The sequence below is a fragment of the Vidua chalybeata genome, chromosome 13 (assembly GCF_026979565.1).
Source record: "Vidua chalybeata isolate OUT-0048 chromosome 13, bVidCha1 merged haplotype, whole genome shotgun sequence".
Classification (NCBI taxonomy): Eukaryota; Metazoa; Chordata; class Aves; order Passeriformes; family Viduidae; genus Vidua; species Vidua chalybeata.
The window spans coordinates 11,969,944-11,984,156 of NC_071542.1; positions in this window are offsets into that span (position 1 = coordinate 11,969,944).

Below are 14,213 nucleotides of genomic sequence, written 5' to 3' on the forward strand. Positions count from 1 at the left end.
CAGAGACAAGTAATAAAGATAATAAAAGAAAATGCCAGCTATGAAAGCACACTGAAAACGTTTGGGTTTTGTAGGTTGGAGCTGAAGAAGGCTGAGATGTATGCAAAAAGCTGCTGTTTGGAGGAAGAGAATAATCTGGTTTTTCATGTCTTCTTGGGACAGGACAAGAACTGATCAGCTTAAATGAAAGCAAAAGAGATTAGGAGTTAGATAGGAGGAGAAGCTTTGCAATTGTTCAGGATAATTTGTCTCTGAAATGGATTTCTTAGGACTGCTGTGGAATCACTTCAACTTGGTGAGATCGGGCTTGACAGACATCTGCCAGGTCTCATGCCTGTGCCTGGGAGCAGCAAGGTGAGCTCAGGGACTACTTGAGCACCTTCTCCTAGTTTCTTTGATATGCATCTTTGTATTTTCCTTCTCACACTGCTGTTTTCTGTGACACCTCGCTCATCCAAAAAGAAATCTTATTTAAAATGTTTGTTTGATACCTACTTCAATCAACCAGCAGGAAAACAAATGTAATGTCTGGTTTTGTGACAGAAGGAAAGTTAGCCTGAGACAGATTTTGCTACAGAGACCAGCTTTAGGGCTACCACAATTTTTAAAACATCTGTTTCACTGTGGTGTAGCAGGAAGTAGCTTCTATTACACTTTATCAGCAAAAATTCAAATCCCTAAGTGACAGGGCAAGCTTAGAAGGAAAAACAGCTGTTGACGAGACTGTGGTGCATGTGCTGTGGGCCTCAGCAAAATAAAACTTAATAGGAAGGGAAAGCAAAGCATCTTTTCATTCAGCTTTGAGGAAAAATGTACATGGTCCCAGATTATGGGATGGAGTTATTCAGCAGTCTGTGGGATGTGTTACTCACAGCAGTGCTCTGCACGCTGCTGGCAGCTGTCAGTGACCCTGCATTCCCCAGGGCTCCCGGGCCAGGCTGGCTTCAGTGCAGCAGATGTGTCACGGGGGCTCAGGGAGCAGGGCAGTGATTCTGGTTGCATAATTCCTTTCTGTCGTATAAAACAGAATGGTGACTCTGGTCAGCTCTGTAATTGTAGCTGCATGTGTTTCATTGGAGCACTGGGGCTACAAGAAGGGAAAAGATAGGGGATTGTGGTATACTCACACTCTCTAAATTGCTGGTGCTCAAATAATGAGCATTAGTTCTGTAGTACTAATTAAATTCTGCCTAATTTTCTGTATTTTCAATTTGAAAGGAGTTTTTCTTTGGGGTTTTTGCCTGCATTCAGATCTAAAAGGACTTGCTAAGGGGACTACTGCTTTTGGAGAAAAGGCACAATAAACCATCTTTCTCTTATGGTTTTTTTTTTGTTTGTTTGTTTTTTTTTTTGTTTTGTTTTTTTTTTTTTTTTTTTTTTTTTTTTTTTTTTTTTTTGTGTGTGTGTGTGTGTCAGATCTTGGGCTACACATTGACTTTGAAGTGGAACATAACCAAGATTTGTTGCGCTGAAAAAATGTAATGTTAAATGGCTCATTCCTCTTTGGTAAGTGGTGGGGGGGAAAGATGTGTGTTCATTATTTAAAAATAAACAAAGCTGGAATTCATGCTACAAGCAGGGCCTTTATAGTCAGTGGTTTCTAGAGTGACGTTAGAAAAAGGACAGCATCATAACATGGGCTTCACTCCTCTGAGCTCCTCATTGAATCTGTGTGAGTAACAGATATTCTTTTGAGACAGTGACTTACTTAAAAAGCATAGGCATTAAATTGCAAAAAAACTTTCCAACCACCCAACCAAGTAAGTCAAAGAAAAAACAAAAACCACACAACACCAAATAACAACCAAATAAACAAAACACCCCAAAGTCATTAACTAATATGGCTACAAAGCTGTGTTGCATAAAATACCCCAGATTTGGTGAGGTGTCTGTGTATATGGATGTTAATGAGCTAAGTCAGCTGAAAAGTAAACAGGATGTGCCTCATTTCCCCTGATGAGCTTTTCTGTACAGGATCCTGGAATTTGCCTTCAGGTGAAGTGTCAGAGATTGTACTTTCCCTTGGGAGAGCCAATTCTAATTAAGCAGTATACAGACAAAATCATCTCTTTGTTCTGCTTTTACAGAGAAACACTTGAATACCAATTTTGGCACGGAATCACTGCTGAGGACATTGGCAGTGGCACCTCACCTGTGCATCTCTGAGCTCTGCACTGTTACCATGGGATGTGGGAATGAGTATAAAAATGGTTTCCACAAAATCAGCAAAGTGGAGTGAACAGTAGCTGAATATCATTACATTGGCTTTACTTTCAATTTAGACAAGGCACAAATAATGAGAATTTGTTAATTAAATAGTGTGCTGGTATTTTTTTAACCTCATGAGGTAAATGGCATACTTAAAATAGTGAGAGTTTTTCTAATGGGCATATGGAAAATCTATCCAAACAACACAGACCTTAGTTTTTGCAACAGAAGAAATTCCTATAATTGGATGAGAGTTGTAGCTGTTTAACCTGAATTTTATATGGAATATTTTCCTAAATATTTCAGGAGTTGATGATGCAGTGTGGTGCAGCACAGAGAAGAACCTTTGTATAATTTTATATCTTGGTAAAAGAACTTATGACTGTGCAAAGATGCAAGGTTTGGATTCCAACATACAGTTTTTAAGTACACCAGAAAGAAAAGTTAAATTAAATTTTGGGGTGTATCTGGGTTTAAATTTATCGTTCCTTTCAATGTATTTTGTTTGAAGTGGGCTTTTATGGTAAAGGATGGGCTTAGTAGCCACAGTTGTGCATTCATTGAGTGAGGCTGATCTTCTTGGAGCACATTTCTTGGGGTAGGCTGGTGAGATACTGTGCAGGGAGTGTGGTTACATATAAACCTGCCTTCCTTCTCAAGAACAATGTAGGAGTTGGATATAGAGCATGGAACTGGCATTCAAGGGAGATTTACTGATTTGTGGGTTACCTTTTCTCTGTCTTCAGTGGTATGCTTGAGGCAGCGGTTCATTCTAGAAATGTTATTTTTCAGACACTGTTTGAAACTCACCTTGCAGTTGGTGCTTAAGTGATTTTTTGATTCCTTCAGTTTTTTATGCAAGCTCCAGTTCAAATAAATTCTCAGAATCTAATGTAAATTATTCAGACACATTTGATTTCAACCTTTTTTTTGTTACTCAGTTACCATTTTTTTCATAACCAGTAGAAATGTATAGTCTGATATGTTGTTTTAAACTTATAAGGAGGATATTCCTGATGTGTTTTGATTTGAGACTTATTTTACTAATGAACCTTTTGTTTACACTGTGAGATCAATGAGATGCAAATACTTATCAATGTGATCACAAAACAGAAAAAACATTTCAGAAATAGCCAGTATTATTTGGTTGTCCAACTTTTGAGATAGAAATTTTGAGATTTTGAAAGACTGATTTCTAAGATGAGATTTGTTCCTGAAAAAGGGATTTCTGTGGAACCTCAGATGTTTGTCTTTGTTATTGAATGTTCACTACTAAGAAATGAATGGTTGAATTCAAATGTAAAAATGGGGAGACTATTTTCTCTTGTAATTGATCAATAAATCACGTCCTTGATCTGAGGAAATTCTCCTTGAGTAATCCTCTTGTAATCACAACTGATGAGGCATGGTGGGTGATGGTGTATTTCTGTCTTCAGCAATCAGGTCGTGGCCATCAAGAAAGCACATAAAACTGCAGGTCATTATCTTGAAGTGTAAAAGATGTCAACCCTCTGCCAGGCCTGCAGCCTTCCAGATGTTCAATATCCTGGTCATTGGTTAATTTAGCAATCCAGGCAGCTTTGTTGTATGGTTACAGTGAGATAGCCTGCAAAAAGCAGGAGAAATGCTCTCCAGCAGCCATTGTGCAGGCTGCATATATTCCTTAAAATGCCCCCAGAGATGACAGACCACTTGAAGCTGAGTTTAGATGAAGCAAGATGTTAATTTGGTGAGTATTCCTCCTTTTGGCTTGAGCAAGATGACTTGGCAAACATACAAAAGCTTCAGGCTTTGTTCTCTGCTCTTTTTCTATTGTCAGGCATACAGTAATGCCAATGAAGAACTGAAAAGCCGCTTGCAGTAATATTGGCTAATGTGATGCTGGCAGAGTGGGAAATCACCACTATTCTGCTGGCAAAGGACATTTATTTTGCTTCCTTTTATTACTCCTGAAGTCTCACTTTGGGAAGCAAACTGAGTTATCACTGCAGGAATCAAACAAGCTCAATTAGAGGAGAGACATCACCTCTCTGGTTCAGGCATATGTCACCTGCACACACTAGTGGAGAGCTTCATAGGTTTTTGCAGTATTTGTGTGTTTTCCAATATGCTTCCTTTCTAAGTGTACTGAACAATTTGTAATCTGTTTATTTTCTGTATCCAGAAGACTCTTTCTGCGCTTCACTGCTCCTCTGTATTTTGGTGTAAATGTTTGAGGCTGATTTGTTTAGTTTCATTTTTCTCAAGCATGGATGTTGTTCTAAGTGCAGTTATGAGACAGAGTTAATTAGGCTTTGTGGTGGATTGCTTTATTGATTCTACAGACCATTCACTCTGCAAAGCTGAAAACATTCATAAGCATGATTTAGTACCATAAGGGTGATTAGTAATCATCTTGAAGAGCTATCTTTTAACCTGAAAGGTGATGTAAGTAATTCATAGACCTTAAGCTGCAAAAGAGGCACCCCTCTCCCACCCCCTCAAAAAAAAAAAAAACCCTGAAAAAAAAAAACCAAACCAAAAAAACCAGCCCCAAACCAGCCAACCACCCAACCCCCCCCCATAAATAATCCACCTCGTGAACAACAGCAACAAATTACTCACCTGAGGGACTGATGAGATGAAGAAACATTGTGGGTTTAGTGTTTTTGGGGTTTTTTTGGCTTTTTTTTTTTGTTTTGTTTTTTGTTTGTTTGTTTGTTTGTTTTTGGGGCTTTTATGGTGACTTTTTATTTCTAGTGGTTGAAATTTATGAGTGACATTCATGGAATATGGCTAATATAATTAAAATAAATATAGAGGAATGAATAGTGATTACCAGCTGGCTAAAATCAGAGTTTGCTTAAGCTTAAGGTTGTGTTGATTACAAGAGAATGACAAGTATGCATTATCATCTTCATGTCTGAGGTAAAGAGGATTTAGTTTGGATTCAAATGAATGAGGATTTGGAGTTGCTTGTGTCAGGGAGGAAAGTACCTGACAGAGGCTTCTGTTTGTTGTGTATCAGAAACAAAAAGCTCAAGGTGAGTGTGGATATTGGAAATACAGGTTCAGCCCAGGGTCTTATCAGAGGTGTAAGGACCATTGTGGATTTACTGCAAATCAGATAAAAGTCAACTTGGAGGAATGCTGGCACTTTAGAGAAATTACTATATTGTAGCTGACCCTCAAAACTGATGTCAGTGGATCCAAAGGAATCTCTTCCTTATGCCACAAGTGTCTGGGCTACAGGTTCACTTCTGACTAGTGCAGTGTGGAAAATAGATAATTTTGTTTATTTTGTTTAGATGGTGCAGAAACAACAACAGCAAACCCCCTTAAATAATTGTTTAGATAATATTGTTCATTTAAAATTCACTTGCTGCTAATTAAATTGTAGGTCTAACAAGCTAGGAGGTAAATTTTGGCAACGTACTAAACCACAACAATTAAGGTAATTAAATTTAGTTATCTGTGTAGATGAGCAGAATGGTGCATTTAGTATAGCAGGAGCATGTAGCTTAAGCTGTGTCGTGTAATGGAGTATAACATAAGAAAAAGTCATCACTTTTTCCCTTGAGCAGAGCAGCAGCAGGAGGAGAGGGTGCCTCAAAGGCACATTTTGCAGCATGAGAACAGAAATTACTGATTGATAACAGAGGAAACTTAATACCCTTATTCTGACTTGCTATCTTTGTAGTAAAGCCAAGGCTCTTAGAAACAGTGAATTATCACTTAAATACAAATATTTAGATGACAACTGTAAGCCTTCATCATTTCTGCACACATGTTAGAGAACTCTTTTGTTGTTTCACTATGTGTGAAGGAGGAAGTTTAGATGAACAAGTAAGAACAGATCTGACATCCCTAAAGTTACTATCAGCAAAAGCAGTGGAAAGACAAGACAGGTTCTTTGGTCTCAGCCTTCCCCCGAGTTTAATTGAACATGGTGTGAATTATTGGTGAATTGTTGTGCCTCAGTCAGTACTTCCCTGATGTGCCTCAGAGCACGTGTGAGCAGACACTGAAGAGAAGGGGAAAACCCTGCTTTTTTCCTTACCTAATAATAAAATCTGGTTTCTAATCAAGGTTTGAGATGTGCTTAGTCTCCGATACTCTGGTTAGCAGTTCTGCAAAAAGTTAGAATTGTTCTGCAGTGTCCAAAGGTGGTGGAGTGATGCGAATTTCCCATTCCTGGTACTGAGGTCCTGCAGCCACGCGTGCCAGCACATTGCTGCAGCCTCTGTTGGATCAGCTGGCTGAGGTGAGCTAAACATTGTCAGCATCCTCAAGGCACATTATTGATCCTGGAATCAGACTTCATCTTCCCCCCTTCTCAGGTAGCTTTTCAGCTGCTGCATGTTGCTGCTTGCTGTGTGCTGCTGATGTTGTTGGCTTCAGCTGGGAACAGCTGGCGAGGATTACCTTCCTCTCAGCTGTCATGCTGGCTTTACAACTGATTTTTGGCAGGATGAAGGATTGAGCTACATTCTGCAGCTAGGGAAGATGCTGACAAGGCTAATTCCCATCCTTTTGTGGCTTTGCAAACTCACTGCCAAATGGCTGCAGTTCTGAAGAGCTGCAGTGTACACAGAGGAAATGGTTCTCTTCGAGCCTACGGGTTGCTGGGGATTAAAAAGAAGTTTTTCAGGGATTGTGGACTTCTGTTGGGCAGTGTTTGAGTACATTTTCTGTTTTGAACTTGTGGTTTATTGTATGTATTTTCATGAGATGTGTTAGGAACAGATGTTCCTTTGGGAAAATAACCCTGTCCCTTGACAGTAATTTTTTTTTCTTTTGTTTATGTGCTTGAAATTAAGGCCTATTCTGCCTTACCAAAAGTGCTGTTTGGCAGAGTTCTTGCACTGTGTCCTTTATTAGCAGTGAAGTAATAATATACTGTAAACAATTTCAAGCAAGCTGAAGAGCAGGACAATGCCATCCACATGTGCTGTAGAATGAAAAATCCTGAAGCAGGAATTGAGGGACTTCCTATGGAAGTGACTGTGCATTCTCAATATGCCTCATGTATTCTCCACACGGATTGAGAGGTGATGTTTATTCACACTCAGTTGCTGATTTATTCATAATATTTTGAGTTATTTATCCTTGGCTTCATGCACACTGTATTTTTTGGTATTTTTATTGCAAAGCAGAAAAATAATATTCTGAGATTTACAATATGTGTTTTTAACTGTTAACTCTGTTTAACTCTGTTCCTTTGTTTCCTTTCTCCAGATTTATTTTGTATAAATGAATGCAAGGGAAGGTCTTGACAGGGCTGTTTACTTTGACAACAATTTCAACAGTATATAACAGATGTATTTGTGACAGTAAATTTGAAATATATAGTTGTGAATAACCATAATGGAGATGAAGGTTCTGCTTATCCTCTGGGGAAGCCCATAACCCAGCACTCAGCTGAAAGTCCAGCCAGAATAGCTGGGAATTTGAATATTAAATGCTGCAATGCACCATGTGCAAGGATTATTTATGGAATGGTTCACAAATAATATTTAATGATGCCTTTGAAAAAAATCATTCAACTTGCCTGAAAAGGAAGAAAAATATCAGTGCAGGTTTTGCTTTGACTACGAGTTACTTCTTGACTGTATGACCTCATAGGCAAAACAGTGCAGAAGGTGTCTGTATATTAATGCACGGAAACCAAATGCTTGTGAGGAAACCTCTAAGTGCATACCTGTTTTATTGGAAACGTGTAATAATGTGCAAGTGTGATGGGATAGAAAGAAATAAGCAATAGGTGAGATTTGTCATGGTCTGCTGTAGCTGGTATTGATCCAAGCTCTCAGTTGACCATTCCCCAGTATCAAGCCAGGAAAAAGAGCTGTAGCTCATTTATTTTAGTGTTTGGTAAAACTTAACCTAAATTAGCCTAATGGGAGGATAGTCTGCTCTGAGAAGTGGTTTTTATATTTGATGTCCTGTAAAATGAAGTCTGTCCTCTTATTCCTCAGCTGACCCAGATTCTCTGGTTTGGGAAATAAAGCTGTTGCCCTATTCCAATCTAATGTGTAACTTTAGCCCTGTCAAGGCACTGTGGGAATGAGGTAGCAAAGTCCAGGAAAACAACAATCTGGAGATTTTTCCCTAAATTGTCATTTACCTACTAGACTCATAGTCTCTATCAAACACTCAAATGTACTTGATTTGACTCAGAATCCAAATCAGACCTTAAAATTAGACAAACAGCCAGACAGGAACTGTGAAGCTAGTAGTGAATTCAGTGCACCGCAGGTGAGAGCCAGGGGGCTGTTGAAGCACAGGGTGATGTCCAGGGCAGGATATTGGCTCCATGAGTTCATCTGAACGTGGCTGGTGTGAGTGATTAATGCCTGGGGCTGCTGGCTGATGTGCTGCAGTGAGGGCAGAGGAAGGAAGGAAGAGAGGAGGGAGCGGGAATGTGGATGGAACAGCGAACCACAAAAACATCTCTTTGATCTCTGGGGGTAAGAAAAAAGCACTTAACAGTGAAAGGATGGGAGTGGGGGGAGCTGTACTGCTGAACTATTTGAAGCTACATTGTAGGACCCCAAAGAAGCAAGCAGAGTAGTTATGATTGCATAACACCTTAACCCCAGCTCAGAAGCATTGAACAAACACAGAATACCTCACTACACAGATTCTCTATAAACTTCCTAAGCATAATGTTTCACCACCTTCCTCCTGTTTCATTAGTTGATGTGACTGATTTAGAGAAATTGCAAGAAAACACAGTTGCACAACTGGAGTTGACTGGGTGTTTTCATAATCTTGGCTATCCAAACTTGCATCATCATGGTGTATCATAACCTGCATTTTTCTGAAAAAACTTTTATTTTCTTTGGTCATTTGGAGCCATTTTCCAGAAAAGGACACTTGCTCATCTCTTTAGATTCTTTGTGGTTGCAGAGTGTGTGAGCTGTGCTCAGTTTAATGGCACATATGGTGTGCTGAGACTGACATAATTCCAAGGCTGTGCCACCATGTGGTATTTAGAGAAGGAATTAGGGATGAGCATATTTTTTGTTGCCAAAGAAATAAAGTCTGAACTCCTTCCTGAAAGGTAGGTGATGGCACTGCTTGAAAGCTCTAGACCATGAGACAGAACAGTGGATCTTAAAGACTGGCAGGTCTGTGCAGAACATGTCCCATGGAGACATCAGAAAGTCCAGGAAGTCTCCATGTGAACTTTGTGATTCTTCATGCTCTCCTCGCTTTCCTATCCTCTCATTTCACCTCTTCTGAAAACGTTCATCTCTGGCAACACATGAAAGAAAACGAAAATTATTTTGATCACAGGGCCTCAGTCTGAGATTGGGGTTCAGACTGAAGTCCAGTGGGCTGGACATCAGCCCTGAGGCTGCTGTGTAACAGCTGATATGGTTCTTCTCCTTCTTGACCATTCCCAAGGACGTGAAAAAAAGACATAAAATCGTAATGTTTCAGAGTGCAGCTGTTTGATCTTTTAATGAGATGGGATTTTTTTCAGCTGCAGGATGATGCCGTAGATGTTTGTGGAGTATCAGGATTGGAGGTGATGGGAATTACAAACCTTTGTGTCTTATCCTGCTTAGAGCTTCCCCTATGTGATTGGCAGTGCCAGATTCTCTTGCTTTTGAAATTATTAAAACATACTTGTATTTCTAAAAAGAGAAAAAACAGCAGTCACTCTGGATTTTCAGTTAGGTTTTTTATTCACTCAAGAAAATTCTAACTTAAAAAATGTTATGAACAGAATCCATATGAATGTTTTCATGTTTCCTTCATAGTTTCTTATGTGTTGTGTTGCTCCAAAGAGATAAGGGAGACGACTCTTTGCAGCAGCACAAGCCATCGAATCCCTCACAGCCACAGCCAAAATGTTGCCCTGTAGCATTTCAGCACAACACAGGGCAGCTTATTGCCATTAAACTATGGGGGTTTGTTCGTTGTTCCTGTGTAAATGTACCTCCCTCTTCCTGGAAAATTAAATGGCTTTAGTCCAAATGGGAGTTTGTGTAGGCTGCAGGCAGCACCTTCATATTTCCTCAGATGGACTTCTCTGAGGTTTCTTAAGGCACAGGATGCTGCTGACATTCACAGCCATCTCTTCTGAAGGGGGTGTACAGCTGGTTACTTTTTTAAGGTTAGAAAGCAATTGAAATCACTGTTAGAACAGCCTTGGTTCCTGCATCCCCAAAGTGCAGAAGGATGGGCTGTTCCAGTGTAAGACCTTGACTAAAAGGATGCCAAAGCTCACCCCAACACAACTCATTGCATCTATCCCAGTTCTGGGCTGCTGTTTTACTCTCCCCATCCTGACCCTGCCTGGGGGAGGTGTGGGATTGCACTTTGTCCCCTGACACAGCAGCCCTGCTGTAAAATTTCAGACCTTTCCTTATCTCAAAGGACAATTGCAGCTTCCTTTGAACCAAGAGATTTCTTGCAGCAACAAGGAAAACTAGGCATCTCCCAATTTCCTTTTCATTTACCTCTTTCTTAGGATTTTTTGTTGGCATTGTGCCAAGGTCTTTCTTTTTACAATCAAGATAAAGTTGTTACTTAGATTTTTTTTTTTTTGCATAAAAGTGGATTTGCATAAATGTGATTTGCTATTCCAGTGCCAGCAAGTCTGAATGGAAACCTTTTGAGTTCTGCTGGGACCCTTTCCTGACTGTGCAAATGTACAAGAGAAGAAATAATGAAAAAAACAAATTTTTTAAATGGAAAAAAAAATTATATCTATGCAAAGGAATTTATTAAAGATGTCATTCAACTCTGTAGCTAAGAGTTTCTCCTCTATGGCTTTTTCAAAAAATTGCTTATTAGAAAAACAACTACCACACTGAGGAGAAGAATTAGGGCCATTTCAAGCATATTATTTCACAGTTTCTTGCCAGTGGGAGACTCAGGGAGGGGGTTGGGGGCTTACAGTGGCTAGACAGACCATTAAATTGGTATTAAACACTTTTCCATATGAAGGAAGTTACCTTCTGCCAAAAATCCAGGAGCAGAGGGATTGGTTTCAATGCAAGTTGTGCTGGGATGGGGCTAGATAAACTTTGAAAAATTAAAAGGTCACTGGGGTCAGGGTGCAGGCTTCAGAGCCTGTCTGGCTGGCTTCCTTATAGACTCTTGGAGAGCTGGCACAGCAAAGCAGCATGACGTCCTACATAAACATTTGATCCTCCTGACCAGTTTTTTCCATGGTATTAACTTTCTTAGCAGGAAAAAAAAAAAGTATATAAAAATGACCAAAGCTGTTTTATATCAATTTTCACTATGCAGAGGCACAGAAAGATTTCTGTGTTGTGTCCAAAGCAAAAGGGAAGGCAAAGGCAAAAACAGCAGCTTGCCAAACTACTTATATAGATTCACAAACTGCTCTAGTTCCTAAAATAGCAGCCTAGCACAACAGAGGACACCTCTGCAACTATGATAAAATACACTGTTATTGATTTTTCAGCTGCTTAATCAAGTGGAAAAGATAAATAATATAAACCATGCAAATCTAGGAAGATGGAAAAGAAAGTTAAATTATTGTTTTAGACACCCAAATCAAAGAAATTTTAGAGGGCTGGCTAAATCTCCAAAGCAAAGAGAACCTGGATGGAGCAAGAGAGACAGGTCCATGGCTGAAGGGAGCTGGCTCTGTGTGAGGAAGGGCACAGGGACATTTTCATGTTGTTTTGTGTGTCCTTGGCTATGGGGACAGAAGTCAGTCCCATGGCAGCTGGCTCAGTTCCAGGGCTGAGCTTTGTGTTGTCCTCTGGCCCCTGGAGACCCTGGTGTCCCTTGAGACCTTGACGTGCAGCGCAGTTGTACTTGGTTTGGAAACAGCTATGGGCAGCAGTGTCCTGGATAAACTGAGCATGGAGAGGCTGAAACCTTGGCTGGATGGATGCATTTCACTTTCCTGGAAGTCAGAGCCAAGAAGAATTAAGGATTGGACCATTCCTTCTATTGTTAAGAACATCTCTTCTCCTGGCTTGGCTTTTGTGCACATTGTGCTTCAACTTCAAAATACTGATCTCAGCTCAGGAAAAGCAGACAAGCAGAAAATCTTCACTGTGCTGTTGTAAACTTTCTTTTATATGCTGGAGGTTTGTTTTGTTATGCTTTAACACAGAATCTAGATTCTGGAAGGAACTGATGAAGTTCCTCATCAGAGCCTGACCATGAGAAATTGCATTGGGCAGCTCAGTTCAGAGCACTCTGCATGGGAATCCTCCAGCACAGAGCTTTGTGCTTGGAAGCAGCTCTGCTAATTTCCTGAGGAATTTGTGTATCATATCTGCACTAGCTGATGGTATTGTAGCAGCAAAGTTTAACTCTGAGAGAATTTGGAGCCATGAAAGAGTGAAGCAGCTCAGGGGTCTGTATTGTCTGTACAGGATGATGAAGGTTTGTGAAATCTGCTGGTTTGCAGTAGTGGAAAGAGAGAAAATAATTGCTCTCTTTTTTAAAGCTTGAAGTTATTTTTTCCTGAATACATCTCTATTTACAGAGCTGTTTTGCTGTTCAACCTCTTCTGGATGCCCTCAAGGCCTGGATGCTGCCATCCTACACCTGTAATGTGACAAAAACCAGTTCTTCTCCTGGAGCTGTGGGAGAGTTTGTTCATAGCCTCTATATGTACCCACAGGTAGTGCGTTGCTGGCTATGGATGCTTGGGATTAAAGTGCATTTTGGAGAGGGTACCTCACATTTGGGTGGGAGAAAATTCACTGTGTATTGGGGATGCTTGGGTTTTATTGCATAAAACTTCCACATCTGGTAATCAGAAAAAAGAGGGATATTTCAGGTGATATTCCCTTCCATGATATGAACCCTGGTGAGACAGTAATAAAGGAAGAGACTTTAATGACACAGAAGACCAATGAAGGCTGCACATAAGAGAGGAAAGCAGGATCAAATGATGTGACAAAGTCAAGCAGAGAAGATTTAATATGTTGCACTAAGAGCTGAAAATAACTCAGAGAGATGATAAAATCTCCAGAATGGAGGTGGAGGGGAGTACAGATTAAGGAAAACAAGAGTGGAAACCACAGAAATTACCATAGTCCATTTTTATTTTACCACTTGCAGGAATGTGATGAGTCACCTCTTCCATGGCTCTTTGATTTATTAGCAAGGTGAGTTTCCTGCTATGGAAATTACAGCCAGCAGAACTGCCAAGGAGGGAGGAAGAGTGTGCACAGACATCTCTGTAAGCTCTGCAAGGAGCAGGAGAAGGAAACCCATTTGGATGGGGAGAGGAACGTGCCAGACACACAGAAGTCAGAGAGCAAGAGTTATGTTGCCCTTCAGGAGGTGAACAATAAAAAAAAATGTCAGGATTTCAGATATGGAATAGACACAGATAAATGAAACAATCTGAATGTAACTCCTTTTTGTGGATATCTGAGTGCAGAAAACTCTCTTGAAACTCTGTTACTCTGCTAGGTCAATGGAAGGTCAGCTGTCCAATAAGTTACAGGGCTATGTTAATTTCTTCCACCTTGGGCATGAAGTCCTGAAGTCTACAATTAGGTGAAACAGGACTTTATTGAAACTTCTTTACTGAAGTAAAAGCTCAGATTTTCAGGTCCTGTCATTTACATGCCCTTTCTGGACCTGAGTAGCAGTCCTCCCAGAGAGCTTAAAAACCTTCTGCTAAAATAATGCTAATAAATAAATACATGTATAAATATATACAATTTTAATATATTTTTGTTTTTAAACACAGGTTCTTGGGGTTTTTTTTAGTTGACTGTTTGGCTTTTTTTTTTTTTTTTTTTTTTTTTTTTTTAATTAATATCTACTTTCTTGATAATGTTCTCAGAAATTGTAACTGACTTCACTGTCAATTGTTTTGCCTAGCAAAGGTTAAAATTTTTCTGACAAAAATGCAGCCCAGCAGCTGAGTACATATATCTGCCTGTGTGTTGTTTGGTCCTCTGGGGAAAAGGACAGGTCACTCAGAGGTACAGACCTTCTTCCTTAGCTGAAGTGCTTGAGGCTTTGAACTGAAGTATTTTTATGTGTGGATGTGTGGGTACTGT